This window comes from Salvelinus namaycush, chromosome 4 (genome assembly GCF_016432855.1).
Source record: "Salvelinus namaycush isolate Seneca chromosome 4, SaNama_1.0, whole genome shotgun sequence".
In the NCBI taxonomy this organism is placed as follows: Eukaryota; Metazoa; Chordata; class Actinopteri; order Salmoniformes; family Salmonidae; genus Salvelinus; species Salvelinus namaycush.
The window spans coordinates 39,407,505-39,427,380 of NC_052310.1; positions in this window are offsets into that span (position 1 = coordinate 39,407,505).

The window sequence follows — 19,876 nt, forward strand, 5'->3', positions numbered from 1 at the left end:
GTAAGATTTACAATATGTTGTCAAATCTGGTAAAGAAGCCTTTCTTTTCTTCTTTACATCTGTTTGACTGTTGCTTCATTCGAAAAGAGAGACTACGGCACAAATCTTTTTTTGCACTGAATGATTTTAAAAAGTTAAAAGCATTCTTCATCTCCTCTGCTGCAGTCAGAAGGTCAGAACCTCAGACGATGAAATGAAACATATGATCTAAGCTGCATACGTCTTAGACGGACCACTGTGGAGTGGACGGAGAATCCTAGGGTCCATTTTGGATGAGAAATTGCCAGAGTAGGAATGCATTTACCAGAAATATTCCACTTGAGAATTTTTTTACAAATATTTTACTGTAAGCTTCTTTAAATGTTTTGTTGTTGCAAAGAAAATAGTATTTACTTGTGGCTTCTTGAAATATATATATAAATATATATATAAAATATAAAGCAGGAATGTATATGAAATGTCAGAAATAGCAAGGATTATTCTATAGGGCTATTTGTAGGAAAGACAAATATGCATCATAGCAGCTTTATAGCACCTCTTTAGAAAATGTCCTCTATTTTTGAATATATTTTAGGGCTTTATACAAAAGACAGGACCTTTTCAGTGTTTATATGCAAGTGCATTTTATATTATGTGTCCTGTGAATTGTATATTGTTTCCTAGGCTGAGGGCACTGGCTGAAGTGACGGCTTTAGCATGCTCACAGCTTAAACTCTCATGGCTAGTGTGCTATTCTAGAAAATACCATGTAGTGTTGCTTTGTATCATTAAAGCAAAGATTTTCATGCTTGTTGTAAATAGAAAACATACTTTGAAAAGGCAATAAAAAAATGATATTGAGTAAAAAAAAAAATGACAAACACTGTTTTGGCCCCAAAATTATTTTTTCACCACAACGATGTGGTCTTCTTGAATTTCTCACTGTATCCTCTCTAAATTAATTTATTCTAAAACAATGAGACTTATTAATATTCACGTCCACCACTACTAGCCGCTTGACTCATGAACCTCTGAAGTGCTCTAATAATGTTGTCGACGACGCTACCTTCCTCCATCTCATTTGGATCTTTCCCTCTGCCTAGATTTACTGTCCATTTACTTGACTGCTACTAACCATTAGAACTACTGTAATTGTCTTTTTTCATTTCCTCCTTTTTAACACGTGAGCTGAGGAGACGGGACTGTCTTTCACGTTATGTAAAACCATGCTTTCATGACTTTACGACATTGTAAAGATATAGATGAGTAGCTCTTCCTGAACTCTTGGATTCAATCAACCCATCATATGAATTGTCCTTTATCTATACAAACAGAAGAATGCATGAATTGTTTTCATTTCTGACACAGCGTTTTGCGTCCAGCGCTCTGGCTTCGGTCAAAGCGAACATGTTGTGGAAGATATGGAAACATATGGTGACACGTTTAGATTGGTCGGTCACAGTTGTGGCGAAATCGCATGGTGGATTGAATGGATGCATGGTATAGCTCTGATTAGTTAAGCCATGTTTTCATCCTGCTGTCGCTAGCTGAGACTAATCTCCTCTCTATCTTTTTTCTTTCCTTTCATTTTTGTTTCTCTCCTTTTATAATTTTTCTCTCTTTTCTGTTTGTTTGTTTCTTAACCCCCCCAGCCGCCACTGGCAACTAACCCCTGACCTTCTGACCTTCTGAAATCTTCAACCAATGACGACCTGGCCATTGCCCGCAGATCAGTTCTTTGGTAGAAGGGGAAAAAAGCAGCCTTGGCTTGTTACAGTCAGTCAAGGCACAGCTTCTCATCACCTGACTAATGGACACACTACAATGGCTTGGCAGCCACCTCCTGCCTGCCCAGTCTGCTTATTAGGGGGACAGATACTGGCTCTAGACCTGCACTGAATCATTGTTAAGCAATAAGGTCTGATATGCCCCCTCTTATCCTCCCTGACCGAGTCCCCGCCAAGCAAACCCCAAACACACCACACTCTAAAACACCCTGGTAACACCCGGTTGGTCGCCTCCTGAAGATCAAGAAGGATGCAAACCTCCACTCCCCGACCGCCCAAAATCACCGTACCCCCTGATCCTGCCACATCGCCCAGGTAACCTTCCCACTGTCATGGTAACTGAGCTGACTATGAATGTATAGCAGCGTGGTGAGTCCTGCCGAGTGCATGCATGCACTTCTCTCTCTCTCTCTCTCTCTCTCTCTTTCTGTCTCTCTCGCTCTCTGTCTCTGTCTCTCTCTCTCTCTCTCTCTCTCTCTCTCTCTCTCTCTCTCTCTCTCTCTCTCTCTCTCTCTCTCTCTCTCTCTCTCTCTCTCTCTCTGTCTCTCTCTCTCTGTCCATCTATCCCTGCCAACTGATGACCCATCTCTCTTCACTGACTATGAAGTCCTGGGTCTTTTATGACACGGAGACTGAGGAGGGTTCATTTAAGCAGGACTTGAAGAGAGACTAGGGGCTCTATTCAATCAGACAATCTGCATAGTGGTTGTTTTGGCTGTGTGTCAGAGGTGAAACTGCGTTAGAACTGTCAAATCCACAAGTGGTTCCTGGCATTATAAAGCGGACATTGCCATTGGCTGCAAGGAGTCACATTAAGAGAAATTCCATGCAGCCTTGATTACAAGTTCAAACGCTGGAATATGAGATGTAATCTACACCTAGATTAGGCTGATATTTCTATATAGCCTACACTTTCTTCTCCTGCACTTCCTGACGCGAGTGGGATGGGTGTGGCTTTGTGACAATGATCAAGAGCAGCTGCTCACCAATTTGAGAGCTGCAATGCAGTTACACCTCCAACACCGCCAAAACATCAGCTGTGTTGGGTGTCGGCTATCGCCGGTTAACGCTTCATCTGATTTAATCTAGGCCCTAGGGTCAAACAGAGAGTTTCAAGCATATAGAAGGAAAAGTACCTGCCCCGTTACCTGGCATTGTCGCTGTTGTTTTTCTGCCATAAAGAAATATCTTGCAGTCAACTGTTTCTTTGAGGATGTAAAAGCCATGCTTGCCTACCTGCTGTACAAATGTATTGAAATTGTAGATACATGTGTAAAAAATGGGGGAGAGCACCAATGTAAAGAAAATAGACACTTTTATTATACATGGGTGCTCATGGGAAAGAAAAAAAAATCTATTTTTCAAAAACATAGTCTTTTATACCTTCGACTATTGTAAAGAGACATTTGTAATGAAACCCTTTATGTCATGAAAACAATCCTGTTTTCTTTCTGTGGATGGAGAGTGAAGACCAAAACAACCTTTCATTTTAATTCGGGGTTGAGGATTTAACTGAAGTGTAAAAAACGACAAAGTGCCTTATTTTACTCATGGTTTCTGATATCTGAATGTGTCATCAGCCTTTAAGCTGCACAGGACAAGTCAGTGCACACAGTCTGTCAGCCACTGAGAGATGCCCCGAGACGGAGTCAGTCACCTCCGCCTTGTTGTTACACTAGACAGACACAGTTCCATACATACATAAGAGTGCTTTTTGGTGGCTCCATAGCGCAGAAGGCCGGTGGCAACTTAATTGGGGAGGACGGGTTCATAGTTATGGCTGGAATGGAATAAATTGAATGGTATCGAACACATCAAACACATGGTTTCCATCACAGGAGGCTGCTGAGGGGAGAACGGCTCATAGTAATGGCCGGAACAGAGCAAATGGAAAGGGATCAAACACCTGGAAACCATGCGTTTTGATCTATTTGATACCGTTCCACTGATTCCGCTCCAGCCGTTACCACGAGCCCGTCCTCCCCAATTAAGGTGACACCAACCTCCTGTGGTTTCCATGTGTTTGATACCATTCCATTTACTCCATTCCAGACATTATTATGAGCCGTCCTCCCCTCAGCAGCCTCCTGTGCTCCATAGAGTAGGAATATCAGTAGTATACCCAGGGCCGGCTCCAGGCATAAGCAACATAAGAAGTCCAACTCGTGCCAGCGTCGCCGTGGGACTCATTTGGTTAATATGGGCAAAATATGTAGAATTGCAGGAAATTAGCTTTAAAACTGCAACAATTTCTCTCTACACCATGGTAAAATTGGTAGAATTGCAGGAAATTAGCTTTAAAACTGTAAAAACAAATAAATCTCTCTGCCCCAATGGCATAATGAATAGAATTGCCTGAAATGTTTTATGAAATTGAAAAACATTCTCGCCGCCCCATAGCAAAATCTGTAGAACTGCAGAAAACTTGCTTTAAAACTGCAACATTTTCTCTACACCCCAGGGCAAAATGTGTAGAATTGCAGGAAATGTACTTTAGAACGTACATTTGTCTCTCCATTATCAAGAGGGCGGCCACAAAAAAAATGTGCCCGCTTGGTGGGGGGGCCCCCAACCAAATCTCTCTTGGGGCCCTCAAAATGATAGAGCCGGCCCTGAGTATACCAATACTGTCTGAGTCAGTGTCTACACAGTCCTATCAATGTCCTAAAGGGACAAATAGTATTATAATGATTGTAAAACAGAGCGGTAACATGTCTGATTGGCCTTCTTATTGTATTTCACCATGAATCTTCTGAGACCGGTTGTCTTTGTGGATGAGGTCCTCAGCTCAGAGTTGCCCAATTATTATATCCAGTAGTAGTAGCTACTCATGCCAGGACAGTCCCAAGGTTTTTCTTGACATTCTCCAGATAGTCGAGCATGTCTTTACCTTTCCTTGAGTGGAGGGTCTGTGGTTCTTTATAAATAGACTGTGTTTTACTGTTATAAGTGCTGTTCTGGACTGCCTTATGTAGGAGTTGTCATTGGCATAGACATCCCACTACCCGTAGAGCTGAGCTCTCTACCATGATGTAGTTCTCTATCACCTATCACATGAGATGAGGACTTGTCTTTTTTTGCCCTCCTGATTTACTTTCTATAGAGGAGTATTGGGTCGGTAGTCTCAGTGACCAGACATCTGCTGACTCGGCATCTGCGGTAGTTCTAGGTGAAGGGTTTATGTGGTTGTGGTAACGAGGTGGTTGACTGTAAAGCCTGCGTGTAAATCCCAGTCTACACCAAAACATCCCTCCACATCCCCTTCTTTATTTACTATGCAACAGAATGGCCTCTAGTGGTTTATGGAGAGTTTCTGTGTCTCAGATTGTGTCTTAATGTATGTGCCGTTTAGTTTCAGTCTCAGTATTATGTTTCAGAAATTGTTCTGTTGTGCAATTGCATATTATTCTGATCAGTTATAAATGATGAATTAGTATGCATTCTCAATAATGATTATGATTATGATCATTGTCATACCTATTATTATCATTGTTATTGGTCATCTTATTATTATTTAAGATAATGGATTGACTTTGAAGTAAGACTAATATTTTACATAAAATGTTATTGGTGATAAAATAATGGTGGCAAACAAATGGTTTTATTGGTTGTGAGTGAAAACATATCATAACCAATAAAGCATGGCAATCCCATCCCTTAATAACGTGCATGTTATGCTATTATCAGAGGTTTTTATTTGTGCTATTTTGACAGCATTATTCTTGATCTGGTGTTTTTTTCTGAGTGTGCAAATCAAGCGTGTTATAGGACTCCATGCTGTCAAACTCAACTGATTCTGTTAGCATTTACTCCATGAATTGTGTGTAACCATCCCCAAATTATTGCCTACGAGAAAACAGTATGTCTATTTGCAGCCATTGTTCTAAGTTTATAATGTATTTTTATATCTTATTTTCTATGTGTGTAAGACAAAATATTAAATTACTTCTTTACAGATTTGAATTATTAAAATGACAAAATCAGCTACATTATTTGTTTCATTTGAGATTCTTTGTAGTTTATTAAATCAGTGTTTCATAATCCTGGTCCTGCTAATTAGAGTTTTTGCCCTAGCACTACACACCTGATTCCACTAATCAACTCATCATCAAACCTTTGATTGGTGGAATCAGTCTGGTGCTAGGGGAAAAACTCAAATGTGCACCCTTTGGGCACCCAGGACCATGAATAAGAAACACTGCATTAAATTAACTCCTTGACAAAGCCTTATCTCTATTACTGATTCCGATCGTTTAAGTTTTTCCTTTCCTCACATTTAGGGATGTTTGGTTGTGGCATGTTTGATTTAGCCAGTATTATTTTAATAAATGTTTCCAAACAGACATATTAACAAAGAACACTTGTTTTATTACCATCCTGAGGGCACTACTTAACTTTAGAGAGTCTGCCTCAAAAGGCTATAGGAGTTATTACCATACATCTGTATAATGCGGTGGCAATTTTCAGCTATGAAACACTAGATGACACATACATCTAGCTATGAAGTCCTAACCCTCTTACATCATTGGGCCATTTGACTCAATCAAACATACCAGATGCTTATTTTATGAGCATGTTGTTCTCTCAATAGTTACTGATAAAATGACCTTACATTTCAGAGTACTTGAAATAGATTTGAACAATCATGTTTTTAAAAAATTGTTGCAAACTCTTTGATAGACTTCTCATTATCTTTTGCCAAAGTATTAATCTGTGTTTTATTTCAAACCCCCATAAAATACCCAAGTTTGAAGTAAATTTGAGATGCATCTACGGTCAATGTTTTTCAGGGTGGCGTTATTGACTTGAGTTTTGTACAGTAACAATGGCTACTCCCCTCTGCATCTAGGGTAAAAGATTAAAAGATTGACCATAGTTTGTTATGGAAACGATGTAGCGTCATGAAGGTTTCATATAGAATCCTAGAAAATTGGGACATCCCGGAGGAAGAACGATTTCATTGGCCTAGAAATCTGCACTATTCTGAGGAGTTTATGGAAAAGTATGGGAGGAAAATACAAGCGGTGGGAGGCACAATTTCAGTAGGTACAAACCCTAAAGTTCAAATGAAATGAAACTTGAAACTTGAAACAAATTAAACTTGAAAATATCTTACTTGAAGAACTACATCGTAGCGTACCGAGAAACATTATAGTCCACAACACTGGCTTAAACTTGAAGAACAGTGGGAAAGGAGCCTGGTGATTTGACAAAGTTGTGTTTGTGTTGTTTACTTATGCAGTGTGGTTTATACAGTGAAGTACACCACAAACTAGGCTTGCGAATGGGTTGTAAAATGACCCCTGATCACTGATACAGAAGCAGAGAGGAACACAGTGTGGTACAGAGGTGGGGTGGGATGGCCAATCAATACCCCCTTTCACACTTTCTGGCACTGGAAGGCATGGATGGACATGTAATTGGGAATTGTGGGATTACTATCTGCGGTTATCTCCACAGCATGAAGCTATAGTCAGTGGAACATTCCTCAGATGCCCAAATGGCCACCGGTCGTCTCTACTCTCATACACACAACAACAACAACACCACCTCTGGTCTAGCAACCTGCTGTTATGAGACACACGAGAGCTGTTAACATTTTCCATATACAACCAATTCTCAGCATGGCAACTAGGCTACAAGACTCCCTCCATCACAAGCACACAAATACGTTGTCCAAATCCATACTTCCCCACCCCTCACCCTTTCTGGGTTATCATTCCTTGTTTCACTCCTCATTCTCTTTTTCCCCTCTCCTCGTCCTCCATTCCGGAGCTTTCTAGGGGAATTGCTATGTTTATCACAGGGCTTAAATTGCCTGGGCTGCAGCGGCCCGCTGCTATGTGCTGATAAGATGTGCTGGGGGCCCCGGCGGCTGTTTGGGGGAAGAAATCACATCTTGTGTCGCCACCAGGTGTTGAGCCACGTAAGTGTTTGTTTTTGTAGAAGAAGAAAAAAGCTCTGCTCCCAGATCTCTGATTGGGTTGTGAGATTCTGAGTCTCTCTCTCTCTCTCTCTCTCTCTCTCTCTCTCTCTCTCTCTCTCTCTCTCTCTCTCTCTCTCTCTCTCTCTCTCTCTCTCTCTCTCTCTCTCTCTCTCTCTCTCTCTCTCTCTCTCTCTCTCTCTCTCTCTCTCTCTCTCTCTCTCTCTCTCTCTCTCTCTCTCTCTCTCTCTCTCTCTCTCTCTCTCTCTCTCTCTCTCTCTCTCTGGGGACAGAGGGGGAGTCAATTATGAAGAATGTTAAAGTAGATGTGATTCTCTCTGGGCGTCACATTTTAACTCCTGGGGAGGAGAAATGAGAAGTGAAATGTTCAAGTTTACCCTGCCATAGATCAACAGCAGCCATAACAGCAACACTGCCATGCCATGGGGTAGAGGAGGAGGAGATGGTTGGAGCAGAATACTGGAGTCTCCGCTGTGCGGATTGATCTGTAAATTGCTTCTGCCAGACTGCCATGCCCGGCAGAAACCCACATGTTATGCAGAAACCATGCTGTGATCATAGCAAAGCCGTGTTCTGTTGTTATCAGGGTCAATGGTACTTTTTCATTGTGTACATTGTTCTTCCCTGCCATCTATTCCATTCAGGAGAACAGTACCAGACTCTGGCTGTGATACATCCAATATTCTGCCCCGGAGTGGGGATCAATCAGAGAGAAGTACTCATCCCTCTCCTGCTCCGAATCTGCATGAGAGAGAGAGAGTGGTTGAATAATGTTCCCCCTGAATTGTAATCTGCAGACCACCCCCCCTCCCACCCTTCGACTCCTATCCCCAACTTGGAGTATGCCCCCCACCCCCACCCTCCCAGTCCTCCTAATGTAACATAATGCAGTGGGGGGGGGGGGGGCTAATGAGTATGTAAATGTCCTTAAGGGAGGGTAGGGAGGGGTAGGGAGTCCAGTACAGGCAGTGAGGATGAAAGCAGAGCTTTCGGGGACTGGGTAGAGAGTCCTGGGAGGGCGTTCAGCCGCCACACAGGGATCACCTTAGGAAGGCGCAGAGCACTTGTGACCTTCATGTCGACGCCGGCTGGGATCTTGGTCAGCTTTCTGGTGGCGGCTGAGAAAACTGAAAAGTGATGCATTGCGGCAATACCATAGTACCATTACCAATCCTTACCTCTGTTATCTTATGTGATGGACATACAGTGTCTTTGAAATGTGTCCCCTGGATGCTCTTTTAAAATAAAGTTGAACGTTATGGCAGAGATAATGTTATTTTAACGCAGCAGTCTTTTCAATATTCTCTGTATTCAGTTCACTTCAGTATTTTATAATGATTTCCTCTCCGTCTGTTGTTGCCCTTCTTCACTGCCTTTGTGTTCTCCAACCAAAGCAAATGAAACACATCTGAGTGAAGAGGAAAATAATGCCATGAAACACTGTTACCAACAGTCGTGGTCAAAAGTTTTGAGAATGACACAAATATACATTTTCACAAAGTTTGCTGCTTCAGTGTCTTTAGATATTTTTGTCAGATGTTACTATGGAATACTGAAGTATAATTACAAGCATTTCGTAAGTGTCAAAGGCTTTTATTGACAATGACATGAAGTTGATGCAAAGAGTCTGTAACGATCGTCTAATGGAGGAGACCAAGGTGCAGCGTGGTACGTGTCCATATTTATTTAATGAACACTGAAATAACAAAAATAACATAACAAAGAGAACGACCGAAACAGTTCTGGCTGGTGCAGACACACAACAGAAAACAACTACCCACAAACACAGGTGGGAACAGGCTACCTAAGTATGGTTCTCAATCAGAGACAACGATTGACAGCTGCCTCTGATTGGGAACCATACCAGGCCAAACACATAGAAAAGGACAACATAGAACAAAACATAGAATGCCCACCCCAACTCACGCCCTGACCAAACCAAAATAGAGACATAAAAAGGATCTCTAAGGTCAGGGCGTGACAGAGTCAATATTTGCAGTGTTGACCCTTCTTTTTCAAGACATCTGCAATCCGCCCTGACATGATGTCAATTAACTTCTGGGCCACATCCTGACTGATGGCAGCCCATTCTTGCATAATCACTACTTGGAGTTTGTCAGAATTTGTGGGTTTTTGCTTGGCCACCCGCCTCTTGAGGATTGACCACAAGTTCTCAATGGGATTAAGGTCTGGGGAGTTTCCTGGCCATGGACCCAAAATATCGATGTTTTGTTCCCCGGGCCACTTAGTTATCACTTTTGCCTTATGGCAAGGTCCTCCATCATGCTGGAAAAGGCATTGTTCGTCACCAAACTGTTCCTGGATGGTTGGGAGAAGTTGCTCTCGGAGGGTGTGTTGGTACCATTCTTTATTCATGACTGTGTTCTTAGGCAAATTGTGAGTGAGCCCACTCCCTTGGCTGAGAAGCAACCCCACACATGAATGGTCTCAGGATGCTTTACTGTTGGCATGACACAGGACTGATGGTAGCGCTCACCTTGTCTTCTCCGGACAAGCTTTTTTCCAAACAATTGGAAAGGGGATTCATCAGAGAAAATGACTTTACCCCAGTCCTCAGCAGTCCAATCCCTGTACCTTTTGCAGAATATCAGTCTGTCCCTGATGTTTTTCCTGGAGAGAAGTGGCTTCTTTGCTGCCCTTCTTAACACCAGGCCATCCTCCAAAAGTCTTCGCCTCACTGTGCGTGCAGATGCACTCACACCTGCCTGCTGCCATTCCTGTACTGGTGATGCCCCGATCCTGCAGCTGAATCAACTTTAGGAGACGGTCCTGGCGCTTGCTGGACTTTCTTGGGCGCCCTGAAGCCTTCTTCACAACAATTGAACCGCTCTCCTTGAAGTTCTTGATGATTTGATAAATGGTTGATTTAGGTGCAATCTTACTGGCAGCAATATCCTTGCCTGTGAAGCCCTTTTTGTGCAAAGCAATGATGACGGCACGTGTTTCCTTGCAGGTAACCATGATTGACAGAGGAAGAACAATGATTAAACCAACCTCCTTTTGATGCTTCCAGTCTGTTATTCCAACATTAATCAGCATGACAGAGTGATCTCCAGCCTTGTCCTCGTCAACACTCACACCTGTGTTAACGAGAGAATCACTGACATGATGTCAGCGAGTCCTTTTGTGGCAGGGTTGAAATGCGGTGGAAATGTTTTTGAGGGGATTCAGTTCATTTGCATGGCAAAGAGTGACTTTAAAATTAATTGCAATTCATCTAATCACTCTTCATAACATTCTGGAGTATATGGAAATTGCCATCATACAAACTGAGGCAGCAGATTTTGTGAAAATTAATATTTGTGTCATTCTCAAAACTTTTGGCCACGACTGTACATGTGTAGAGTGTGCTGAGCAGAGCTCCCCTTCTCCGTATTTAGCCAAGCTTTTGATTTGAATGTGGCTGCAGGGAGATGTTGTAGCCTAAACATCACCTAAATGAGAGGGAATAAGTTCCACTTAATTGTGAGAGTGAGTAATGAGCTATTTACATATCTAATAGTTTTTCCTTTTGGCACTTGCTAGTTTTCACCTCATCCGTATCGCAGAAGTTTAGCGTTACAGCGTGATTGAAATGTAAAGTCAATGTTCCCGCGTTAGCGCAGACTGCATTCACGGTAAACGCTGCATATGTAAGGTCAACCCGGAAATTACCTTGAAATTTCCATCGCGCAATATGTAACGTTTCAACGATACAGACAGAATAGAGCCATAAATATCAGGGGTTGGCACAATGCACCGCCACCTATTTAAGTAAGCAAATAAAACGGGGGGTAATACAGTTGAAGTCGGAAGTTTACATATGCCTTAGCCAAATACATTTAAACTCAGTTTTTCCACAATTCCTGACATTTAATCCTAGTAAAAATTCCCTGTCTTTGGTCAGTTAGGATCACCACTTTATTTTAAGAATGTGAAATGTCAAAATAATAGTAGAGATACTGATTTATTTAAGCTTTCATTTCTTTCATCACATTCCCAATGGGTCAGAAGTTTACATACACTCAATTAGTATTTGGTAGCATTGCCTTTAAATTGTTTAACTTGGGTCAACGTTTCGGGTAGCCTTCCACAAGCTTCCCACAATATGTTGGGTGAATATTGGCCCATTCCTCCTGACAGAGCTGGTGTAACTCAGTCAGGATTGTAGGCCTCCTTGCTCGCACACGCTTTTTCAGTTCTGCCCACAAATGTTCTATACTATTGAGGTCAGGGCTTTGTGATGGCCACTCCAATATCTTGACTTTGTAGTCCTTAAGCCATTTTGCCAGTATGCTTGGAGTCATTGTCCATTTGGAAGACCCATTTGCGACCAAGCTTTAACTTCCTGACTGATGTCTTGAGATGTTGCTTCAATATATCCACATAATTTCCTCATGATGCCATCTATTTTGTGAAGTGCACCAGTCCCTCCAGCAGCAAAGCAGCCCCACAACATGATGCTGCCACCCCCGTGCTTCACGGTTAGGATAGTGTTCTTCGGCTTGCAAGCATCCCCCTTTTTCCTCCAAACATAACAATGGTCATTATGGCCAAACAGTTCTATTTTTGTTTCATCAGACCAGAGGACATTTCTCCAAAAAGTACGATCTTTGTCCCCATGTGCAGTTGCAAACCGTAGTCTGGCTTTTTTATGGCGGTTTTGGAGCAGTGGCTTCTTCCTTGCTGAGCGGTCTTTCAGGTTATGTCGATATAGGACTCGTTTTACTGTGGATATAGATACTTTTGTACCTGTTTCCTCCAGCATCTTCACAAGGTAATTTGCTGTTTTTCTGGGATTGATTTGCACTTTTCGCACCAAAGTACGTTCATCTCTATGAGACAGAACGCACCTCCTTCCTGAGCGGTATGACGGCTGCATGGTCCCATGGTGTTTATACTTGCGTACTATTGTTTGTACAGATGAACGTGGTACCTTCAGGCATTTGGAAATTGCCCCCAAGGATGTACCAGACTTGTGGAGATCTACAATTTTTTTCTGAGGTCTTGGCTGATTTCTTTTGATTTTCCAATGATGTCAAGCAAAGAGGCACTGAGTTTGAAGGTAGGCATTGAATTACATCCACAGGTACACCTCCAATTGACTCAAATGATGTCAATTAGCCTATCAGAAGCTTCTAAAGCCATGTCATCATTTTCTGGAATTTTCCAAGCTGTTTAAAGGCACAGTCAACTTCATGTATGTAAACTTCTGACCCACTGGAATTGTGATACAGTGAATTATAAGTGAAATAATCTCTCTGTAAACAATTGTTGGAAAAATGACTTGTGTCATGCACAAAGTAGATGTCCTAACCGACTTGCCAAAACTACAGTTTGTTAACAAGAAATTTGTGGAGTGGTTGAAAAAACGAGTTTTAATGACTCCAACCTATGTGTATGTAAACTTCCGACTTCAACTCTGTGTTGTTTGTTTGTTCTTCCTGCCTGTAAGGGTATTGAGTTGAGAGTGGGGAGTGAGCCAGGTTAATGGGGAGACAGGTTTTGCATTATTACTGCAATCACACCATGCAGACTTGTTGATGACACGGAGGAACAAAGAATGGATGACGGTCAGAAGTATAGATAAATACAGGTCAATGGAAAAGATAAGGAAAATACTGCATGTCAGTCATTGCACACATCAAAATGAGGAGACTTTTATCTCCCTCAACAACTTTAAACATCTGCTATCTGAGCAGCTAACCGATCGCTGCAGCTGTACATAGTCCATCGGTATATAGCCCACCCAATTTACCTACCTCATCCCCATACTGTTTTCATTTATTTACTTTTCTGCTCTTTTGCACACCAGTATCTCTATTTGCACATGATCATCTGATGATTTATCACCCCAGTGTTAATCTGCTAAATTGTAATTATTTGCTCCTATGGCCTATTTATTGCCTACCTCCTCATGCCTTTTGCACACATTGTATATAGATTCTCTTTTTTTCTCTCTTTTTTTTCCTACTATGTTATTGACTTGTTTATTGTTTACTCCATGTGTAACTCTGTGTTGTTGTCTGTTCACACTGCTATGCTTTATCTTGGCCAGGTCGCAGTTGCAAATGAGAACTTGTTCTCAACTAGCCTACCTGGTTAAATAAAGGTGAAATTAAAAAAATTAAAAAATGATTAAAGAAGTGCTACAAGACAAACTCTTTCAGCTGAACGTGTCCAGCTCCATCTGTCAGTGGACCACTGACTTCCTGACCAACAGGACGCAACACCTGAAGCTGGGAAAACACCTTTCGGACTCTTTATCCCTCAGCACCGGAGCGCCGCAAGGATGCGTGCTCTCACCTCTACTCTACTTGTGCTACACCAATGACTGCACCTCCAACAACGCATCTGTCAAACTTCTCAAGTTTGCAGATGACTCCACTGTGGTCGTTCTCATCACCAATGGCGATGAGTCCATGGGCCGTGGAGAGGTCGCCCGGCTTATGGCCAGGTGCAGTCTCATCATGGTGGTTGACTTCAGAAAACGCCCCCTCCCCCCACCATCTCTCCCCCTCGAGATTAATGGCTCAGCTGTTAGCATGGCTGAATCGTTCAAATTCCCCGGGGACCATCATCTCCCACAACCTCAAATGGGAGGACAACATCACAACGGTCACCAAGAAGGCACATCAGCAGATCCTGATCCGGTTTAACGCATCAATCGTTGAGTCCATCCTCACCTCCTCCATCACCGTCTGGTTTGGGTCTGCACCTGCCCGCTGCAAGGACAAGCTGCAACAGATTGTCCGGTCTGCAGAGAGGGTCATTAGTTACAAACCTGCCCTCCATCGAGGTCCTGCACTACTCCAGGGCAAGGAAGCGTGCAGGAACGATCATCGCTGACCACTCCCATTCCAGTCACCCCCTCCTCCAAAAATGTACTTCTGACCAAAACCTCCCGCCAACTGGCCGTCTGGCCCATAGAGACTAAAGGACTATGCACTCTATGCTGGACACCACATCAAGCCATCTCTGAACTGTACACAAAATAACTGCACTATAGTGCATTGAACTCTGTATATCAACCGTATACCCACTATAGAGTGTATATCTGCTCATTCTCTAATAGCTCTGTGCTCACTTTACCTAGTTGTATATAATGTATGTACACTTTGTTGAAACTCCGCTGTCTGTATTCTGTCTGTAAATGTTGTCGATCACTAGCAGCACCATATCACCTAGTAAAATATGTGTATTAAATGTACTTGTTGATGTAAAGGGGATTATGATTCAAAAACATACATTTTCTGTTTCTCTACTGTCATGTGGTAACAAGTAGAATTCAGTATTAAATGAGGGAAGTGAATGAATAGGTCTGTCTGTATACCACTCCACACCGAGCCCTGAGTGAGCACATGCTGGATCTGACTTAAAACTCTTTTGTTTTTAAGAAAAGGCCCATAAATGAGGGCTTACAAATTTGTTTTCAAGGTGTCCAAATTCTTGCTGATCCGACCCCCTCTCTCTCTCTCACACACCCTCTCCTCCTCATGTCCTCCACAGTGGTCTCAAAGAGGAACTGACGACCTACAGCACTGTGTTCCCGTTTCCATAGAGACCGTGCCTCACTGGGGTCCCAGGGACTGGGCTTTAACTTTCTTTTTTTTTTTCATTGGTCGGCTCCCAATAATGAGACAGGAAGGGAACAGTGGGGTGGGGGGGGGTTGGGGCAGAGAGACGAAGCAAGCAACAAAAACATTCAGAAATGCATTCATAATGACATCACTACCATTTCCCACAGCCGTTCTCATAGAGGGAGCCCTCTGCCTTCATTCATTGGCTCGGAGTTGGCTTTTCAGGAGCCCGGGAGGCCATCTCTCCCCTCGTCTCAATGCCCTTTTTGTTTGCGGAACAGAGAGCTCGTTTCTAGGCCCACAGAAAAGCCTGGGTAATTTAGTTTGGGGTTGCCAGGAAGTCTGAGTCCTCTAGCCTGGCAACAATGGCAAATGTTATTGGCTCACTTTGAGGGCCCAGAAACTCCACAGCTGCAAATCCTGAATTCTAATAGAAACTCTTTTTTCCCCTCCCACTCTCTCTCTCTTTCTCTGTCCTTACAAATTCCTTCACCCCTCCATCTCGAGTGATTGTAGAGTAGCCAGACAGAAAAAGAGGAGGTACTCTGGGCTGTGTGGGTCCCCTAGAGGTTTAAGTGCGCAAAAGTTGTTTGATTTAAATTGCTGTCTGCCTGCTAAATGTGACAGAGGTTGTTGTCTGATAAGCTGTGCCCATATATAAATACATACACTTTTACTTAATATTTATGTAACAGACATGAATCTACAGTGCCTTCAGAGGGTATTCGCATACCTTGACTTTTTCCACATTTCGTTGTGTTACAGCCTGAATTTAAAATGGAGATGTTTTGTCACTGGCCTACACACAATACCCCATAATGTCAAAGTGGAATTATGTTTTTCAAATTTTTTACAAATGAATTAAACATGAAAAGTTGAAATGTCTTGAGAAATAAGTATTCAACCGATTTTGTTATGGCAAGCCTAAATAAGTTCAGGAGTTAACATTTGCTTAACAAGTCACATAAGTTTCATGGACTCACTCTGTGTGCAATAGTGTTTAACACGATTTTGGAATGACTACCTCATCTCTGTACCCCACACATACAATTATCCGTAAGGTCCCTCAGTTGAGCAGTGAATTTCAAACACAGATTCAACCACGAAGCCTCGCAAAGAAGGGCACCTATTGGTATATGGGTAAAAATAAGAATATATAAATGAGAATTTGTTCTTAACCTTAAATAAAGGTAAAAAAAAGCAGACATTGAATATCCTGTTGAGCATGGTGATGTTATTAATTACACCTTGGATGGTGTATAAATATACCCAGTCACTACAAAGATACAGGCGTCCTTCCTAACTCAGTTGCTGGAGAGGAAGGAAACTGTTTAGGAATTTCCAATGGTGACTTTAAAACAGTTACAGAGTTTAATGGCTGTGATAGGAGAAAACTGAGACTGAGAATGGATCAACAACATTATAGTTACTCCGCAACACTAATAATTGACTGTAAAAATATTCCAAAACATGCATCCTGCTAGCAACAAGGCACTAAAGTAATACTGAAAAAAAACGTGGCAAAGCAATTAACTTTTTGTCCTGAATAGAAACTATTATGTTTGGGGCAAATCCAATACAACACATTACAGTTGAACTTTTATTTGTATTTATTTCATTGAATTTCAAAACATACAATCTTCATGCAGTGAAGCCGCTCAACATTTACATTAGGGAAAGGGAAAGGGGGATACCTAGTCAGTTGTACAATTGAATGCCTTCAACTGAAATGTCTTCCGCATTTAACCCAACACCTCTGAATCAGAGGTGTGGGGGGCTGCCTTAATCGACATCCACGTCTTCGGCGCCCATTACATTCAGTCATCTAGCAGACACTCCCATCCAGTGCGACCCACAGGAGCAACCAGGGTCAAGCGCCCCACCCAAGGGCACAAGGACAGATTCTCCACCCAGTCGAATCGGGGACCCAAACCAGCGACCTCTCGGCCACCGGCCCAAGCTCCCAAACGCCAGGCGACCAACTATCCAAGATCCCCCATCAGTTCCCCTTGAGAGCTGCCCCTCAACCATCCAAGACCCCCCCTCCCCCCCTCCCCCACCTATCTCAACCCATCCCACCTATCTCTGCTGGCCACCCTCTTTGGATTTCTACGCACCATATATGTTTCAACTATGCTGTGATGTACACTACCGTTCAAAAGTTTGGGGTCACTTAGAAATGTCCTTGTTTTTGAAAGAAAAGCACATTTTTTGTCCATTAAAATAACATAAAATTGATCAGAAAATACAGTGTAGACATTGTTAATGTTGTAAATTACTATTGTAGCTGGAAAAGGCATATTTTTTATGGACTATCTGCATAGGCGTACAGAGGCCCAATATCAGCAACCATCACTCCTGTGTTCCAATGGCACGTTGTGTTAGCTAATCCAAGTTTATAATTTTAAAAGGCAAATTGATCATTAGAAAAACATTTTGAAATTATGTTAGCACAGCTGAAAACTGTTGCTCTGATTAAAGAAGCAATAAAACTGTCCTTCTTTAGACTAGTTGAGTGTCTGGAGCATCAGCATTTGTGTGTTCGATTACAGTCTCAATAGGGATGCTGGTCTTCTAGGCAGAGCTCCTCTGTCCAGTGTCTGTGTTCTTTTGCGCATCTTAATCTTTTCTTTTTATTGGCCAGTCTGAGATATATCTCTTTCTTTGCAACTCTGCATAGAAGGCCACTAAATATTTGTATGAACATAACAAGATTCAACAACTGAGGCATAAACTGCACAAGTTCCACAGACATGTGACTAACAGAAATGGAATAATGTGTCCCTGAACAAAGGGTTCAAAATCAAAAGTAACAGTCAGTATCTGGTGTGGCCACCAGCTGCATTAAGTTCTGCAGTGCATCTCCTCCTCATGGACTGTACCAGATTTTCCAGTTATTGCTGTGAGATGTTACCCCACTCTTCCACCAAGGCACCTGAAAGTTCCTGGACATTTCTGGGGGGAATGGCCCTAGCCCTCACCCTTCGATCCATCAGGTCCCAGACGTGCTCAATAGGATTGAGATCCGGGCTCTTCGCTGGCCATGGCAGAACACTGACATTCCTGTATTGTAGGACATCACGTACAGAACGAGCAGTGTGGCTGGTGGCATTGGCATGCTGGAGGGTCATGTCAGGATGCTGACACACCGCCCCAGACCATGACGGACCTCCACCTCCAAATCGATCACGCTCCAGAGTACAGGCCTCTATGTAACGCTCATTCCTTCGACGATAAACGCGAATCTGACCATCACCCCGGTGAGACAAAACCGTGATTCGTCAAAGAGCACTTTTTGCCAGTTCTGTCTGGTCCAGCGACAGTGGGTTTGTGCCCATAGGCAACGTTGTTGCCGGTGATGTCTGGTGAGGACCTGCCTTACAACAGGCCTACAAGCCCTCAGTCCAGCCTCTCTCAGCCTATTGCAGACAGTCTGAGCACTGATGGAGGGATTGTGCGTTCCTGGTGTAAGTTGTTGTTTCCATCCTGTACCTGTCCCGCAGGTGTGATGTTCGGATGTATCGATCCTGTGCAGGTGCTGTTACACGTGGTCTGCCACTGCGAGGACAATCAGCTGTCCGTCCTATCTCCCTGTAGCGTTGTCTTAGGCGTCTCACAGTACGGACATTGCAATTTATTGCCCTGGCCACATCTGCAGTCCTCATGCCTCCTTGCAGCATACCTAAGGCACGTTCACGCAGATGAGCAGGGACCCTGGGCATCTTTCTTTTGTTGTTTTTCAGAGTCAGTAGAAAGGCCTCTTTAGTGTCCTAAATTGTTATAACTGTGACCTTAATTGCCTACCGTCTGTAAGCTGTTAGTGTCTTAACGACCGTTCCACAGGTGCATGTTCATTAATTGTTTATGGTTCATTGAACAAAAATGGGAAACAGTGTTTAAACCCTTTACAATGAAGATCTGTGAAGTTATTTGGATTTTTACAAATTATCTTTGAAAGACAGGGACCTGAAAAAGGGACGTTTCTTTTTTTGCTGAGTTGAGCTTGTACTAGTCTGTTTAGCTATCATTCCACTCCTTGCCATGCTGAACATGTTTGGTAATGACACAGAGTACAAGGAGTGGAATATAAGCAAAACAGGTTATAGATTTCAGGCTGTGTGACAAATACCTTGAATGCATCTTTTTATGGCCCTGTGAGATATTCTGGGCAGCAGATAAAGAAAAGTGGAGTTAGGGCTCGATCCAATCTGTAAAGCTGAAGCGTTACAGATTCCGAGATAGAAATGTAAAGGGAATTCCTAATTGAGCCGACATATGCAGTGTTTACCATGAATGCAGTCTTTCCTAAAGTGGAAACGTTCCCTTTAAATTTAAATGACGCTGTAAAACTGAATTTACACAATGCGGATTGAATAGTGCCCTTAGTCAGTAGACCAATCACAATTTTTATGGATTGTCTTAAATGTGAATAGATGACCCGATAAATAAAATCTGTGCAAAAAACAATTCTAACAATTTAATTCAATTTCTTAAAAAAGGAAGATAACTCTTCAAAACATTGACAAGTCTTCCGTTTCTGTAACAGGTCATGCTGTGTGGTGATTTGAAGTGTTTTGCTGCCATCT